Source organism: Bos indicus x Bos taurus, chromosome 11, assembly GCF_003369695.1.
Source record: "Bos indicus x Bos taurus breed Angus x Brahman F1 hybrid chromosome 11, Bos_hybrid_MaternalHap_v2.0, whole genome shotgun sequence".
In the NCBI taxonomy this organism is placed as follows: domain Eukaryota; kingdom Metazoa; phylum Chordata; class Mammalia; order Artiodactyla; family Bovidae; genus Bos; species Bos indicus x Bos taurus.
Genome location: NC_040086.1, coordinates 40,784,269 through 40,799,919, shown reverse-complemented (window position 1 = coordinate 40,799,919; position 15,651 = coordinate 40,784,269). Strand labels below are relative to the sequence as shown.

At 42.5% G+C, this 15,651-nt stretch overlaps 1 long non-coding RNA gene across 6 annotated transcripts in view; it reads right to left on the bottom strand.

Moving 5' to 3' along the window:
* Nucleotides 1-13,712, bottom strand: part of LOC113901227 — a 688,350-nt gene extending 674,638 nt beyond the window's left edge. The window contains exon 1 of one of the 6 annotated variants that reach the window (XR_003513357.1): nucleotides 13,261-13,712. This is a non-coding gene — a long non-coding RNA (uncharacterized LOC113901227). The remainder of the gene's footprint in view (nucleotides 1-13,260) is intronic. The other 5 variants (XR_003513358.1, XR_003513361.1, XR_003513356.1 and 2 more) reach the window with 5 other exon arrangements.
* Between the last annotated feature and the right edge of the window lie 1,939 nt (nucleotides 13,713-15,651).

Genomic DNA, 15,651 nt, shown 5'->3' with positions numbered 1-15,651 from the left:
CGCAACGCTCTCATTAACTGGAACTTTCGCATCTCCACTGAAGTGAAAACAGGACCTAAAGTTCTGTCCTACCTAGTGTATGTCAAATAACACAGATTAGAGAGGGTGCATTTGACAAAGGCATTTTACTCAGGCATTTGAAGGAAAGAGTTAGACGAGTCACAAACCTGCATAGCCATGAAATAAAAATAACTGCAGTGATGTTTAAAAGATATCCTAAAATGAAAAAAATTTTAAATATTCAATAAAGGCAAAATTTTGCCTATTAGTCATCCGACTTTATCCCAGTTTGTCACCACCATTGAAAAGCTGTGTCTCTACAACTTTAAAGCTAAAACCATTCCCAAGTCATCTGGAGCCACAAATGGACTTAGGAGCATGCTCTACGGTATAAGTGAGAAACAATTATTTGCTAGCATCCTCAGGTTGGAATAGTCTAGCCAATTCTGCCCACAGAAATATAATGTGAGTCATATATCTGTATCAGTTGAAAATTTCTAGGAGATACATTTTTAAAAGTGAAAAGCAGGCGAAATTATTTTAAAAATACATTTTCTTTAACCCCAAGTGTATCCAAAATATTAGCATTTCAACATGTGATCAATACAAAATATTATTGAGATTTCACAATCTTTTGGTAATAAATCTTCAAAACTGGTGTCTATTTTATTCTTACCACACAACTCAATTTAGACTAACCACATTTCAAGCACCCCATGGCCACATGTGGCTGGAAGTTACTGTATCGGATGGCACAGGTCTTATTCGAACCACAGTCAAAGATTTCTAACCTACAGTCTTATTTGAAAAGGGAAGATATTTGAAGGTATTGAAATTGGGTGATTCTGTCTGGATTGGACCGGCCAACAATTTATCGCCAATTTTGAACATTAGACATTTTGAGAATACAGACCAAAAGAACACCATTACAAGAGCTCCTTTGCCAACAAAGGTCCATCTAGTCAAAGCTATGGTTTTCCCAATAGTCATATATGGATGTGAAAGTTGGACTATACAGAAAGCTGAGTGCTGAAGAATTGATGCCTTTGAACTGTGGTGTTGGAAAAGACTCTTAAGAGTCCCTTGGACTGCAAGGAGATACAACCAGTCAATCCTAAAGGAAATCAGTCCTGAATATTCATTGGAAGGACTGATGCTGAAGCTGAAACTCCAATCCTTTGGCCACCTTCTCTGCACCCCACCTCCAGTATCTACTACAGTTCCCTCCATTGGATTATCAAGAGCAGCTGTTATTTTTTAGAAAAAAAAATATACATTTTTTAAAATTTACTTATTTGGCTTCACTGGGTCTTCATTGTGGCATGCAAACTCTTAGCTGCCGCATGTAGGATCCAGTTTCCTGACCAGGGATCAAACCCGGGCCCCTTGCATTGAGAGTACAGAGTCTTAGCCACTGGACCACCAGGGAAGTCCCAAGAGCAGCCATTCTTAAATGTAGTTTTCCCTTTATTTTGACACACAAGGTAAAAGTGCCTCTATTCTGAGCCTTTGAGTGGGGGTGCTCCATCTCCTTGTAATGCCCTTTGAATAGTGCTCCCTACATCCCTACACCTCCAATACCTGGCTGACCCCTGACTACTGTCCAGAGTCAACTTTGCTTTCATTTACTCTTAAAACCTCTAGGCCACCCCAAAGACCATCCAAGACTACCCCCAAAACCCAGACCCAATGTTCTTTCTCCCTGTTCCCATCGCAAACACTGAGGGCTCTCATGCCATAGTATTTCCATCGTGGCCCTTCCCCTCAGTATCATCACATCTGTTGATTGTCCCTATCGTGTCCTCAACTAGACAGTGAGCTCCTAAAAAGTATCTCATCCACCTTTGCATTTGCAGTGCCTAAAACATAGCAGGTACTCAATAAACGCTCATAAAGATGAAATGCTAAACAGTATAGAGAAAGTATAAAGTTCATGTATTCAAATAATAAATTATTTAATAAAAGTGTATGTCTAACATATTTTATAGCAAAAAGGAAGCCAAAATTTAACAAATAGTTATCTTCCAAGTTCCAGGTATTGTGCTAGATGTTGAAGTTACAGAGGTAAATGAAACTCCAGACTCTCAGAGGTGGCAGGTAAGCAGTGGTTAAGATGAGCGTTTCTCACAGGAATGTGAGTACCAACCACCTGGGGAAATTGTTTTAAAACAAGCAGACTCTGATTGAGGAGGTCGGGGTAGGGCTTGAGATTTTGCATTTCTAACAAATTCTGCTGGATTCCACTTTAAGTAGGGAAGGACTATGGCCTAGAAGTGAGCAGAGCTGAAGCTCAGCTCTGATTTTGCTGTATGGGAAGGAGTCATTCCTCTTAATACTGCCATCTGTCTGCTCAATTAGTAAACTGCTTGAGAAAGGACAGTAGATGATTTCTAGGTTATCTAAAAACTCTGTAGTCCACAAGATTTTTTTTTTTTTTTTTGTCAGCCTGCAGAAGTAGACAGGGACTAGAGCAGTGACTCAGTTGTCTGCTCCTTAGGATCAGATCAGATCAGATCAGACGCTCAGTCGTGTCCGACTCTTTGCCACCCCATGAATCGCAGCACGCCAGGCCTCCTTGTCCATCACCAACTCCCAGAGTTCACTCAGACTCATGTCCATCGAGTCAGTGATGCCATCCAGCCATCTCATCCTCTGTTGTCCCCTTCTCCTCCTGCCCCCAATCCCTCCCAGCATCAGGGTCTTTTCCAATGAGTCAACTCTTCGCATGAGGTGGCCAAAGTACTGGAGTTTCAGCTTCCGCATCATTCCTTCCAAATAAATCCCAGGGCTGATCTCCTTTAGGATGGACTGGTTGGATCTCCTTGCAGTCCAAGGGACTCTCAAGAGTCTTCTCCAACACCACAGTTCAAAAGCATCAATTCTTCGGCGCTCAGCCTTCTTCACAGTCCAACTCTCACATCCATACATGACCACAGGAAAAACCATAGCCTTGACTAGACGAACATTTGTTGGCAAAGTAATGTCTCTGCTTTTGAATATGCTATCTAGGTTGGTCATAACTTTCCTTCCAAGGAGTAAGCGTCTTTTAATTTCATGGCTGCAATCACCATCTGCAGTGATTTTGGAGCCCCCCCAAAATAAAGTCTGACACTGTTTCCACTGTTTCCCCATCTATTTCCCATGAAGTGGTGGGACCGGATGCCATGATCTTCGTTTTCTGAATGTTGAGCTTTAAGCCAACTTTTTCACTCTCCTCTTTCACTTTCATCAACAGGCTTTTGAGTTCCTCTTCACTTTCTACCATAAGGGTGGTGTCACCTGCATATCCGAGGTTATTGATATTTCTCCTGGCAATCTTGATTCCAGCTTGTGCTTCTTCCAGTCCAGCGTTTCTCATGATGTACTCTGTATATAAGTTAAATAAACAGGGTGACAATATACAGCCTTGATGTACTCCTTTTCCTATTTGGAACCAGTCTGTTGTTCCATGTCCAGTTCTAACTATTGCTTCCTGACCTGCATACAAATTTCTCAAGAGGCAGATCAGGTGGTCTGGTATTCCCATCTCTTTCAGAATTTTCCACAGTTTATTGTGATCTACACAGTCAAAGGCTTTAGCATAGTCATTAAAGCAGAAATAGATGTTTTTCTGGAACTCTTTTGCTTTTTCCATGATACAGTGGATGTTGGCAATTTGATCTCTGGTTCCTCTGCCTTTTCTAAAACCAGCTTGAACATCAGGAAGTTCACAGTTCACATACTGCTGAAGCCTGGCTTGAAGAATTTTTAGCATTACTTTACTAGCATGTGAGATGAGTGCAATTGTGCGGTAGTTTGAGCATTCTTTGGCATTGCCTTTCTTTGGGATTGGAATGAAAACTGACCTTTTCCAGTCCTGTGGCCACTGCTGAGTTTTCCAAATTTGCTGGCATATTGAGTGCAGCACTTTCACAGCATCATCTTTCAGGATTTGGAATAGCTCAACTGGAATTCTATCACCTCCACTAGCTTTGTTTGTAGTGATGCTTTCTAAGGCCCACTTGACTCCACATTCCAGGATGTCTGGCTCTAGGTCAGTGATCACACCATCGTGATTATCTGGGTCATGAAGATCTTTTTTGTACATTTCTTCTGTGTATTCTTGCCATCTCTTCTTAATATCTTCTGCTTCTGTTAGGTCCATACCATTTCTGTCCTTTATCGAGCTCATCTTTGCATGAAATGTTCCTTTGGTATCTCTGATTTTCTTGAAGAGATCCCTAGTCTTTCCCATTCTGTTGTTTTCCTCTATTTCTTTGCATTGATCGCTAAAGAAGGCTTTCTTATCTCTTCTTGCTATTCCTTGGAACTCTGCACCTGGAGCTAATTTCAGAACGCTGATACCCAAAGCACAGCCCAAAACTATTACCTCAAAATTGCTGCAGGCAGGGCCCAGGCATTTGTATTTTTCATCTCCTAGGACTGAGAACTCCTAAAGGATGATACTTGTATGTGTTGCCTATCAGCTCAACTGATTGGTGTTAATGAGGTCTGAGACAAGCAAAGGATGGGCCCCTGCCAGAAGCATTTATTCTCTTCTGTTGGCAGTACTATGATGCCATTCTTGGTCCAAAAGGCCAGATGAAAGTCACTGTGAAATACAATTTCCAACATTAAAACAACAGCATAAAACATGAGCCCTGTTATGTATAATTGTGTACAGAAGAAAACTCTGCTGATATCTTAAGGAATCCTCACACCCAGCTTTTTGCAGTCACCCCCTTGACTTAAAAGATCAAATGAAAACAGGGATTTTTTTTTTCCCAATGAAAAATAGAAGAACCAACATCCAAGAAACCACTGGACATTTTGCTTTGCAGATGCAGTCATATCCTAAGTCCTTTTTCATTTAGTTTCTAAGTTTGAAAAATTTTAATTGAAAAGCCCAAACACTTCTTAACTGTACTTCAGTTTTCAAAAAGGAAAAGATGCTTTGTAATCTTCACCCTGTCTTTTTGGGCTAGGTTAAGAAGAGAGGGAAACATTTCAAACTTCTAGTCTGTACTTTTAACGTATCCTAGTTTCAAACCTTTCAGTGACTTTACTTTTTTTTTTAATTTGCTTGCTTGAAGTAAGAAAGAATTAGGTCCTTTTATCATTCAACTCAAGTCATGAATTTTTTGCAGCACAGCAGCGGCTTTTGTCACTAAAATACTGACCTTTTTTTCCCCAGTTCACTTTTGTCAAAATGTGTCCCTCATACTTCAAAAAAAAAATTATTTATGTTTAACAAATGTCAACAAATAGCTAAAGAGTACATACAATAACCCAAACATTTTAGGATTTGAGAGGCAAAAATATACGATGTCTTGTTATTTTTAAAGGCCCAAGAACCTGCCTGAGAAGATCAGACTTACATTCTATGAAAAGATAGCTAAAATTATGAACAAAAATAATAAAAGCTAAAACAATAGCTTTAAAGAGTTCAGAGAAGAGAGATTCCTCACTTCCAGCTGGGACAGGCTAATAGTAGGCTTAGGATGCTGCCGCTGCTACTGCCGCCGCCACTGTTAAGTAGCTTCAGTTGTGTCGGACTCTGTGCGACCCCATAGAAGGCACCCCACCAGGCTCCCCCATCCCTGGGATTCTCCAGTCAAGAACAGTGGAGTAGGTTGCTATTTCCTTCTCCAATGCATGAAAGTGAAAAGTGAAAGTGAAGTTGCTCAGTCTTGTCCGACTCTTATCGACCCCAAGGACTGCAGCCCACCAGGCTCCTCCATCCATGGGATTTTCCAGGCAAAGGTACTGGAGTGGGGTGCCATTACCTTCTCCTTGAAGGATGGGCTGGGATTAGATCATTAGTCCAGAACAGAAACGCTATGACCAAGAACATAAAGAAAGGAAAGCAGAAGATGGGCCCTCCAATAGTAGTAAGACAAGTAAGGAAAGTAATGCAACAAGAGTGCTTGGCTTGGGTTAGGCATCAAGTTTCACATCATCCAGGTTTAGATCGCAAGGACTGAGGACATGTTGCTGTGCTCAGTTGCTTAGTCCTCTTGGACTCTTTGTGACCCAATGGACTGTAGCCCGCCAGGCTCCTCTGTCCATGGGATTTCCCAGGCAAGGATACTAGAGTGGGTTGCCGTTTCCTTCTCCAGGGGATCTTCCTGACCCAGGGATCGAACTGGCATCTCCTGCATTGGAAGGCGGTTTCTTTACCACTGTGCCACCTGGGAAGCCCAAGAACTATGGACAAAGACAAAACACAGGTAAAATGGGTTAGTCCTAAATATCAACCCATTCCAGTATTCTTGCCTGGAGAATTCCATAGGCAGAGAAGTCTGGGCAGGCTACAACCCATGGAGTCACAAAGAGTCCTACACAGCTGAGTAACTAACACTTTCACTTTCACTTTCTCCTGCTCTCCAGGGATGGGGTACAGTTGATAAACATTAACTGATGTAAGTATAAGATTTGACAAAGATAAGTTAATACAGGGCCAAAATGGAAGTACTTGAAGGCTAGACAGGATTTTTCACTTCAAATTTTCCTGTAGATGACAGGAAATCGATGAAGGTTTTTGCTTACTTGCTTGTCTAAGAAACACAACAGAAGTCATGTTTGCAGCAAAACAAATTTTGAAGTCATACCCATAGCACAGATTGGGTGGTATAGAACTTGCGGTGGAAAAAACCAACCAGTAGAGTGATACAGAGAAATCAATCTGAATCATAGCAATAGAGAGGAAGAAAGAGGAAAGTGTCAGGGAAATTATGGAGGAATAATCAAAAGTAGAATTTAGGGATTGGAGAAGGAAATGGCAACCCACTCCAGTATTCTTGCCTGGAAAATCCCATGGACAGAGGAGCCTGGCGGGCTACAGTCCATGGGGTCACAAAGAGTTGGACATGACTGAGCACAACACAGAATTTAGGGATAGATTAAATCTAAGAGGTACCCTTTGGAGCCCCATACATAAACCTCTGGCACTCACTTTACACTGAACCCTGCTTGCTCTGAGTACTTATGAATGCTTCTTCAGGTCTTCAACCTGGATGGAGAAATATATTTAGCCCACATGCAGGATAAGCCAGAAGTACCAGACAGAATACCCTCAGAAGCTGTCTGAACCAATAAAGACAGGGATTTGAAGGCTAAAGCTGCGGATTTAGAATAATTCACTGCTCTATTAGATGATGGTGAGTTCTACACTATCCCTTAGAATTACCCTCAATGGGATTAAACTGCAATTTCCCAGTGGCAACTCGCTTAATAACACACCATTTCTTGTCTTTTTTAAATTCCTTATCTCCTTTCCCTACTCCCCGACAGCATTTCTTGGTATCACTCCCACATAAACTTGTTGTCTGGGATCCTGGCCTTGGCATCTGCTTCTGGAAGAACCTAAATTAACAGTTAGAAAGAAGAGCAGAATTGAAAATAAGGCAGAATAATCTCCCACCCGAAAAGATGTCCACATCATGATCCTCGGAATCTGTGAATGTGATACCTTCTGTGGCAAAAGAGACTTTTTGTAAAATGTCATTAAGGTTAATTAAAGGCCGTGAGACTGGGGAGATGATCCAGGTGTGCCAATCAAATCACACTGCTCCTACAAAGCAGAGAACTGTGCCCAAGTGAATAGAGGGGGATGTGACCATGGAGGAATGGTCAGAAAGATACAACATTTCTGACTTTGAAGATGGAGGAAGTGGGTCACGATCCAAGGAATGTCAGTGGCCTTTAGAAGCTGGAAAAGGCCAAAGAATGGATTTTCCCCCAGAATCCTTAGTAAGGAATGCAATCCTGCTGAGACCTTGATTTTAGCCCAGTGTCACCTCTGTCAGAGTTCTGACCTACAGAACTAGAAAAATGATAAATTTGTGTTACCTTAAACCATGACGTTTGTAGTAATTTTTTAATAATAGCAATAGAAAACTAATACGTTATTCTTAGGTTAGACTACAAAAACTTGAGGCAGTCATAAAAAGCAAAATGAAACAGAAGACAAGATTTTCAGGAAATGTTGGTCTAAATGCTCAGTGTTGAGTGCTCTGTGTGTGTGTCCTGATTTTGTGATATTCTTAGAGATCCACAGAGCCTCTTGTATGTATACATCATTCTTCAACTAATTATGAGCATGAGACGGGAAGGATGTGTGATATTCGTTCTGTTTTATTTTTTAGCCCGGGAGTTAATCAGTTAAATGATATGCAATACACACAGAAGATAAAATTTTCAAAGTGTATTGGTTTAGAGGTGACTATGGCAATTGTTAATAACATGCCATTGTCAAACTCACTCTTTCCAGTGCTCAGTTTCACCTGTGCTATATTTAGAAAGGTTCATTCAGAAAAGATGGCTCTGCAACAAATGCGTTGTATGAGAATATTCTTTGAATCTAAAATTTTCGTTGAGTTGTGGCAACACACATAAGGGCTTGATACAGAATTCTGACACATTAATTCAGAGCAAGCTTAAGTAACTTCCAATTGTTGGAAATATATACTCCTAGACACATGGTTTATTGGAGCATATGGTTTTTTCTTACAGACCCTACACCTTTGGTATATTATATTCTGAATGCTTTATTATATTGCAATCCTACAGTCTCATTGAGTTACTCCATCTTTATCAATTCATTTTTTTCCCTATTCTGTCCTGCAGTCTTTGCAGCCACACTCAGTCCTCAACCCTCCCCACATAACACGCACAACAGTGACACAACAGAATATTTAAAACTCTATAAGCCACTAGTGAGCTGGATTTGGCAAGAGGGTTGGGTCTGCTGCCCCTATACAAAGAGTTCTGGGGAAATACCCACACCTCTACCTAACCTTCATATGGAACCTACCTATCTTTCCAACTCATCTTCTTCCTGCCTTCTGGCTTATATGCTAGAACTATTGGAGCCAAGTCGTAACAACGCTGGGACTTCAGCCTTGCAGGGAAGAACTGTAAACCTCTTACCCCAAGAGATTGCTTCCACTAGCTTTTCTGACTGGCACAGAACTCTGTGATATACACACCTGGAAGCTGCTGCCTCTTTAAAACCCTGCCTTCACTTGACACAGATTCCACAGATTTGGGCTAGCCTCATTCCATGGCCTTGGCTGTTCACATGCTGTTTCCTCTAAGGTGGGCTGGAGATCCTTTCGGCTGCCCCACCTTGTTTTCCACGGCCTCTGATTCTTAGCAGCCCCTGCTGATTGCCCCTCAACTCCTGCTCCAAACACATAGCATACCTCAAAGCCACCTTAATGAAATCATTTTTTAAAACAAATTATCTGCAGATTGTCATCTAATACAGCCAAATGTTTTCCTTTTATTTGTCCCTTTCTCACAATATACCATTCATAATCAAATCAGCTCTTGCCAAACAAATTTTACATATGTCATTTCATATGTACACATTACAAGTTTAAAGCCATTTTATACATTATAGATTCAGTTCAATCTCTTAAGTGGCAGGACAGGACAATAAATGTCACTGTGCTCTCTGGTGGACTGTGTAGTCTGGTGTTGCAAAGAAAGACCTTCTCACAGCACATCCTCTGATTCTGCAGATATGACCCCAGATGCACATCCCTCTGGCTGGGGGTGGTGGGGGCGTGGACAAAAAATAACTTCCCCTAAATACCAAGATAATTTGTAGAAAGGCTATACGGTTACAAAAGCATTTTGCCAGAGCTTAAGGAAATGAAACAAGAACAAGTGCAAAAGACACTGAATTTCAAGTAAGAATGGGTTCAAACACTTTAAATCCAAAAATAATCTGTGTACCCTAGAGCTTGGGGACCGTCTGCCTTGGCGGACCACAATCCTGGAGCCATGTGTCCCCAGACAACTAAAACAAAGATAATTCAAGAGGATTTACCTGTGGGTACAGGCTTTTAATGCTGACAAACGTAGCTGGTTTGGAAGGCAGGTGCCTTTCACAGCTTTTATTTGCTGTGGAGTTTTTAATGTACGTAATGCTGTTTTAATTTTGTTTCTAAGATCCTATTTTCTTAGACTTGGTCCTATGAACTGAGGATTTGCCAGTCATAGTGCCTTTCAAGAACAACATCCTGAAACATTTTTCTTTAAAATTATCTACTACAACTTTCTCACTGTCGTCTTCCTCTTTGGCCTCCAACAATCTTGCCTCTCACTTTAACCTTTCAATCAACACAACCCACCCAACATCATCAGTGATCTCTTTGCCAGATTAAGTGGCCTCTCATTCTGGCAATCAGTTCTTTGTTTCTGAACCTCTCCGGCCTTCCTGACACTCTTCTTAGCAGCAATTTTAGAAATATAAAAATGTCCTAATTCTCCTATATTTTCCTGTGGTATACTTCTTGAGTTTGATTATTTTTTTTGCATTCATTTTAATAAAGGCTTACCAATTAATCAACTTAAAAACCTCTACTGGAAATTACTGCTCTTTCTGTGACCTAGCTGATAGAATAGACTGAGTTTTGAATAAAGTTCCATAGGAAGAAAACAATCTATACAACTCCTGATCTATTGTATGATTGGGAGTATACATTTTGCAAATATTTAAAGCAGGTTTCCCAGCATTATTGACATGTTGACTAGCAAACGGTGAGAGTAATCACTGATGATACCCATTACACCAGGATTCCAACTACCTTTGAATGTTCTACAAGTTTCAGGAAGGCCAAGAAAGAAGAAATAGGCCAGGGACTTAATAATACAGTATAAAGACTGATTTCTAACATATATTGATCACAAATGTGTGCCTCCCTGGGGCCCAAGATTCACACTTCCTGAAAGGCAACGTCTAGGCTTAGGCACTGACTACAAAGAGCTATCTATTCCTAGCCAGCAATTTACACAAACCATCATTAACATTCTAAATATCATTAAGTTTGACAGTCATTCAAATGCACACAGAAGAATAAGAGGATCAGCTATGAATGAAAAGGATGTTAATGTTAAATCCTTAATGCTTATATGTATTTCTCCCATTGGAGATGGTGTTCCTAATTGAATACTTTTATGCATCTTCAGATAAGATTTTGCATCCCAAAGTCATATGTAGTTATAATACTGAGCTTTCTTTTCTCTACAAAAGAGTTTATTTAACCTCTTTAGTTACCAAATTTTAAGGCCATGATGAATACTGATTAACCTTGGGAACCAAAGAGTAAACATAAAAACAACTTCTTACTCTTAAGTTCAGGTTTAACAACGTGCTAATAGCCCATAATGAAGAGAGCAGCCATCAGTTAATCAACCCATTAAGCTGGGATCAGAAGTGTCAACTCAAGTACAGTTTACTAATTTACTGACCCTTAATGGGTCAGCAAGATCTATAACCAAAGACTGAGCTTTCTGCTTCTGTTAAAGTCACTTTGGAGGCCAATTCACTTCCTTCCATGATTATGATCTCTGACCTGGTTTGGGGAGGGAGTCCACATAAAATCCATTTATCAGAATGTGCGTGGGTTACTGAGTAATGGAATCTCAAGCTAACTGGTGAGTTAAGTGTCTGGGTAGAAGCTCTTTAGGGATGTATCAACTTTTTTTTTTTTTTTTTTTCCTGAAGTTCACACAACCATGAAAATAGACATGTAGGGTCTTCAGTGGGAACTTCTGACACCAGAAGTTCTGGGTTTCTGAGTTAGTTAAGGCTTGACACCTATTTTCATTCCTATTCTGCTCTGTGACTAAATCTTAGTTTTTGAAATGTCAATGGATCAAAAGGAACTGAGGAGACAGTTGGCAAGATGTAGGGCTATGCCTGCCAAATAATAAAGTAAGTTTTGCTTTATTAAAGATGCAGTAGGTTATATAGAAAGTTGCTTTGGTAATTAATAAGCAAAAATAGATATAATTTAGTTGAATCTAATAAGTGAGACAGTTACCTTGTGTTTGCTACTTTTAAGGGGAAGGAGAGAAAAAGAGAAGTATACCTTATTCCAGATGGGCCTCTGAGAGGGTATAACCAAAATTATGAAACAAATATTCATTCACCTGAATCATATTTGTATAGAAAAGATAAAATTGCCACAATAACACAAGTTTTTGTGCGTTTTTTTTTAACAGCATAATTTTCTTTCTCAGGTGATAAAGCAGTTCACTGAACTACAAATTACAATGTCCATTAGCAACCTGTTAGCCATGTGATATCTGAGATTCAGACATATGCAAGACTTGGTTCCGTTGCCCTGGTCCCCAGCCAAGCCTGTGGCAAAGTTACTTAAATACCACCAACTCTAGTCTTGCTCTGACAGGCCTGGCTGTGATTTCCCCCCAAATAGGACACAGACTAAGATATATTAACTGAGGTTCTGGAAAACAGAAGAGGAAAAAAGGGCACACTACTAAATATGCACTAAACATTAAAAAAGAAAAAAGTTTTATGGAAGGAAAAATTGAGATTAATTTGAGACGTAGGATTTGTTTTTTCTCTCTACAAAGGAAATAAGTCATTTTCATGCCAATGATGCTCGAAGGATTCCTGCAAAGGAAACCATCTTCGCTAGGAAAATAGACTCCCTGTGTTGTGGGTGACATTGCCCTCTACTTCTTCCCCTATTTGTTGCCTTTGTTTTCCTCCCCTGTCATTAGCCAACCGCCTGGTATCACCGTGCCAAGCTCAGCACAAAGGCAGCTAAAAGCCTCTGTAGGAACAACAGTTTCTTCCTAAGGGAAAAAAGCGAACCCCGGGGCCAAAAAGATGAGGAAAGGTTCAGCCTTTGGGAAAGCTCTCACAGACTTCGGGGGCTCTGGCAAGGTCAACCTTTGGAGGCGACCCCCGGGGCGCAGGTGCTCAACCTTAGGGCCAGCCTGAGGGATGCAAGGACGGGAGCAGGAAAGGAGGGGGAGCAGGAGAGAGGGAGCGAGTCCTCGTCAGAGGCCGCTGGACCAGAGGCGGGAAGGCTGGGGCCGGGCTCCGAGCTGCCACCCCGCCCTCCGCACCGCGCCTGCCGCGGGGTCACGGCCGGGCCCCACCTCCCTGGCTGCGGCGCGCTCCGCCTCGGTCCTCCTCGGTCCGGGAGGCGGCGTGGCTGGGCGAGCGCGCCCCGCGAGGGAGGGCCTGACCCCGGGGGCCACGGACCAGAGGAGGGGGTCCAGCTCTGCACGCGGCTCTGCAGCTCCCTCCCCGACTCTCTCCATCCCTTCCCGGCGGCGGCTGCACCAGCGGCGCCGAGGACCCCAGCCGCCGCGTCGCCGAAATCTCCGCGGAGCCCAGCTGCGCCGCGGGCCGGAGGAGGGGGCTGGGGCGGCGGGGGAGGGGCGGGGGGCGGAGGCCGGGGGGGGCGGGGTGGCGGCGGGGGCGGCGCGTGGGGCGGCGGCGTCACTTACCAGGCCGGGGCGCGGGGGCAGCTCGCCGACTCCTCGAGGGCCGCGGCGGCTGGGGGCCGGCGGTCGCGCGGCCCAGGCGCTGCCAAATGTAAACAATCCGCCATGATTTCTTTGTTTAGCTAATTGAACCTGCCGCCGTCGCTAGTCCCGGGCGCTCGCTCCTCTCCCCGGCCCCCCTCGCTCGCGCGCGCTTTCATTTATTTGTCTTCCCCCACCCCGCTCCTCCGTCTTCCCCTCTTGTCTTTGGCCTCAGTAGCGGCTTCTCATGGAAGTCGAGGCAGTGGAGTGGTTGGTGCGGGGAGTGCGGTGGTGGTTTTTAGAAATACAGGTAAAAACATACCCAAATCTCAAGCTGAGGTGCAGTTACTCAAAGAGGAGGAGGGTGTTTCCCTCCCTCCTTTCCTCCCGCCTTTCCCGCCACCGCCCCCCCCCCCATTTATTAGACTAGCCTCCGTGGAAGGTGCCAGATAAATGGGGTGCAATTTCCAGTCACCTTTCCTTGCCACCTAACTCTCTAGTACCCAAGTTCTCAGGCGGATTTTGGACTCTGCCAAAGCACCAGGTTCTTCACTTACTTTGAGAACCCCAACTCTTAAGTGATGTCCGGCTGCCTAAGGGCGCGCGGAATAGTCCCCGCCACGCCAGGGCGGAATAAACAGAGTAAAGCCCGCTCCTCGGGACGGGTGGTCGGTTGGCGTCAACTCCACACCTTTAAGAAAACGCCGGGTTTTACACACTCACCCACGCCCGTGCACACACCATCCAAACTAGCGCCAACACAGTGGAAAGGTACAAGGACGGGATGTTTCTGCCTTACGTTGGCATAAATTATAGGTACTTTTCCTTCCACAACTCTTTAGGGAGGGGGTAGACTGAGCATATATACTGAGTTTAAAACTTCGAGGAGATGGGTCCTGGTGGAAAGGAAGGCTTAGCAACTATGTATGTGACCTTCTGTGGGTGGAGATGCATTTGAACACCAGCTTTCACTACAGTTAATACAGGCATTTTTTAAGTCCTAGGTATGTTTATGATGAGAATCGGGGTAATCCGTGGCAAGAAAATTATAGGGTTATGGTCTCATTTATTTAAAAAAAGGACTTCGGTGTCACTCCTATTTATAACCACTGTGTTGACTGTATACCAATGATTAAATATTTTAATTCGTAAGGAGGATTGAAAGTCATCTACATCTTGCAGTGAAACGGTGCCTCTTAAATTATCAGAATTAATCTCATTAAAAGAAGTTATTGCCTTACCTGCTTAATTCTTGTTGGGAAGGCACTGTTAAATAGAGTAATGTCATCCTTAAAAGTTTGAACCAACCATTTACAGGTCATAGAATATATTGGTTTTAAGTGTAGAGGGGCCATCTGCTCCGATCAAGAGAACTGAACTAAGAAATATTTACACTGTAGGCCAGGCACTGTGGTGGTTTAAACCTCTGGGTCAATTAATAAATAAGTGTTCAAGCATTCTGATTATATAGGAAGAGAAAGGTATTGCCAAGCAATCAAAATGACCCCCCAGTATACACATAACTTTTGTCTATTCCCTCAGGAAAATTCTGCAGAAGTAATAACTATGCTTTTTCTCCACACCTGTGATGTTTTTCTCTATAGTAAGCTAAGTTTTGCATGTTTTCCCTAATTCTAACTTAAATTTGACCTTATGAAACCCTTCATATTTACCCTCTCCGAACGCTTGTACCTAAATTCTCTTGGCATCAGATATGAAACTTCTGTGGTTCAGAACTATGTGATCAAGGCCTTTGAGTAGGAAATTCCTATACTCAGTGCCTGAAAAAAAATTATTGCATGAAAATTAGACTGAAGGAGCCATAGAGTCACTTTTCAAAGTTAGGTGAAACAAATGTGTTTTGCATTAATTTATTTAAAGATCTGGCCTGCTTGTATGGAATTGCAGATCCATATTTTTCTAATATGGTTGAATTTTGCATATTTGCACCACATTCACTGCATGTGTCACTTATCATGAACTGAGATTTGTTTGGGAAGTTGGAGGGAGACGGGCAAATGGAGCTGCTCTTGAGCTTATTCCAGTTTCTGGCATCTCTCCTTAACAAAGTATGTTTGACAGATTCAGTCCTTGTGTATCTCCTTTACTCTTACACTACTTCCACATTCACAACACATCACTTCTGGTGATTCTGGTCACCAAGTGTATATTTTTCCACTTACACCAAGCAGTTCTCCACAGCACAAGCTATTTAGCCTACAGTTTAACTCAGTTGTGGCACTGTCTACTTGGAGATGGTGTTAGATCCCACCAGATGCGGATCATAAATAGTCTGTCCCTAGATTACCTAGACTCTTGAGAGTCCCTTGGAGATCAAACAAGTCAATTCTAAAGGAAATCAGTCCTGAATAT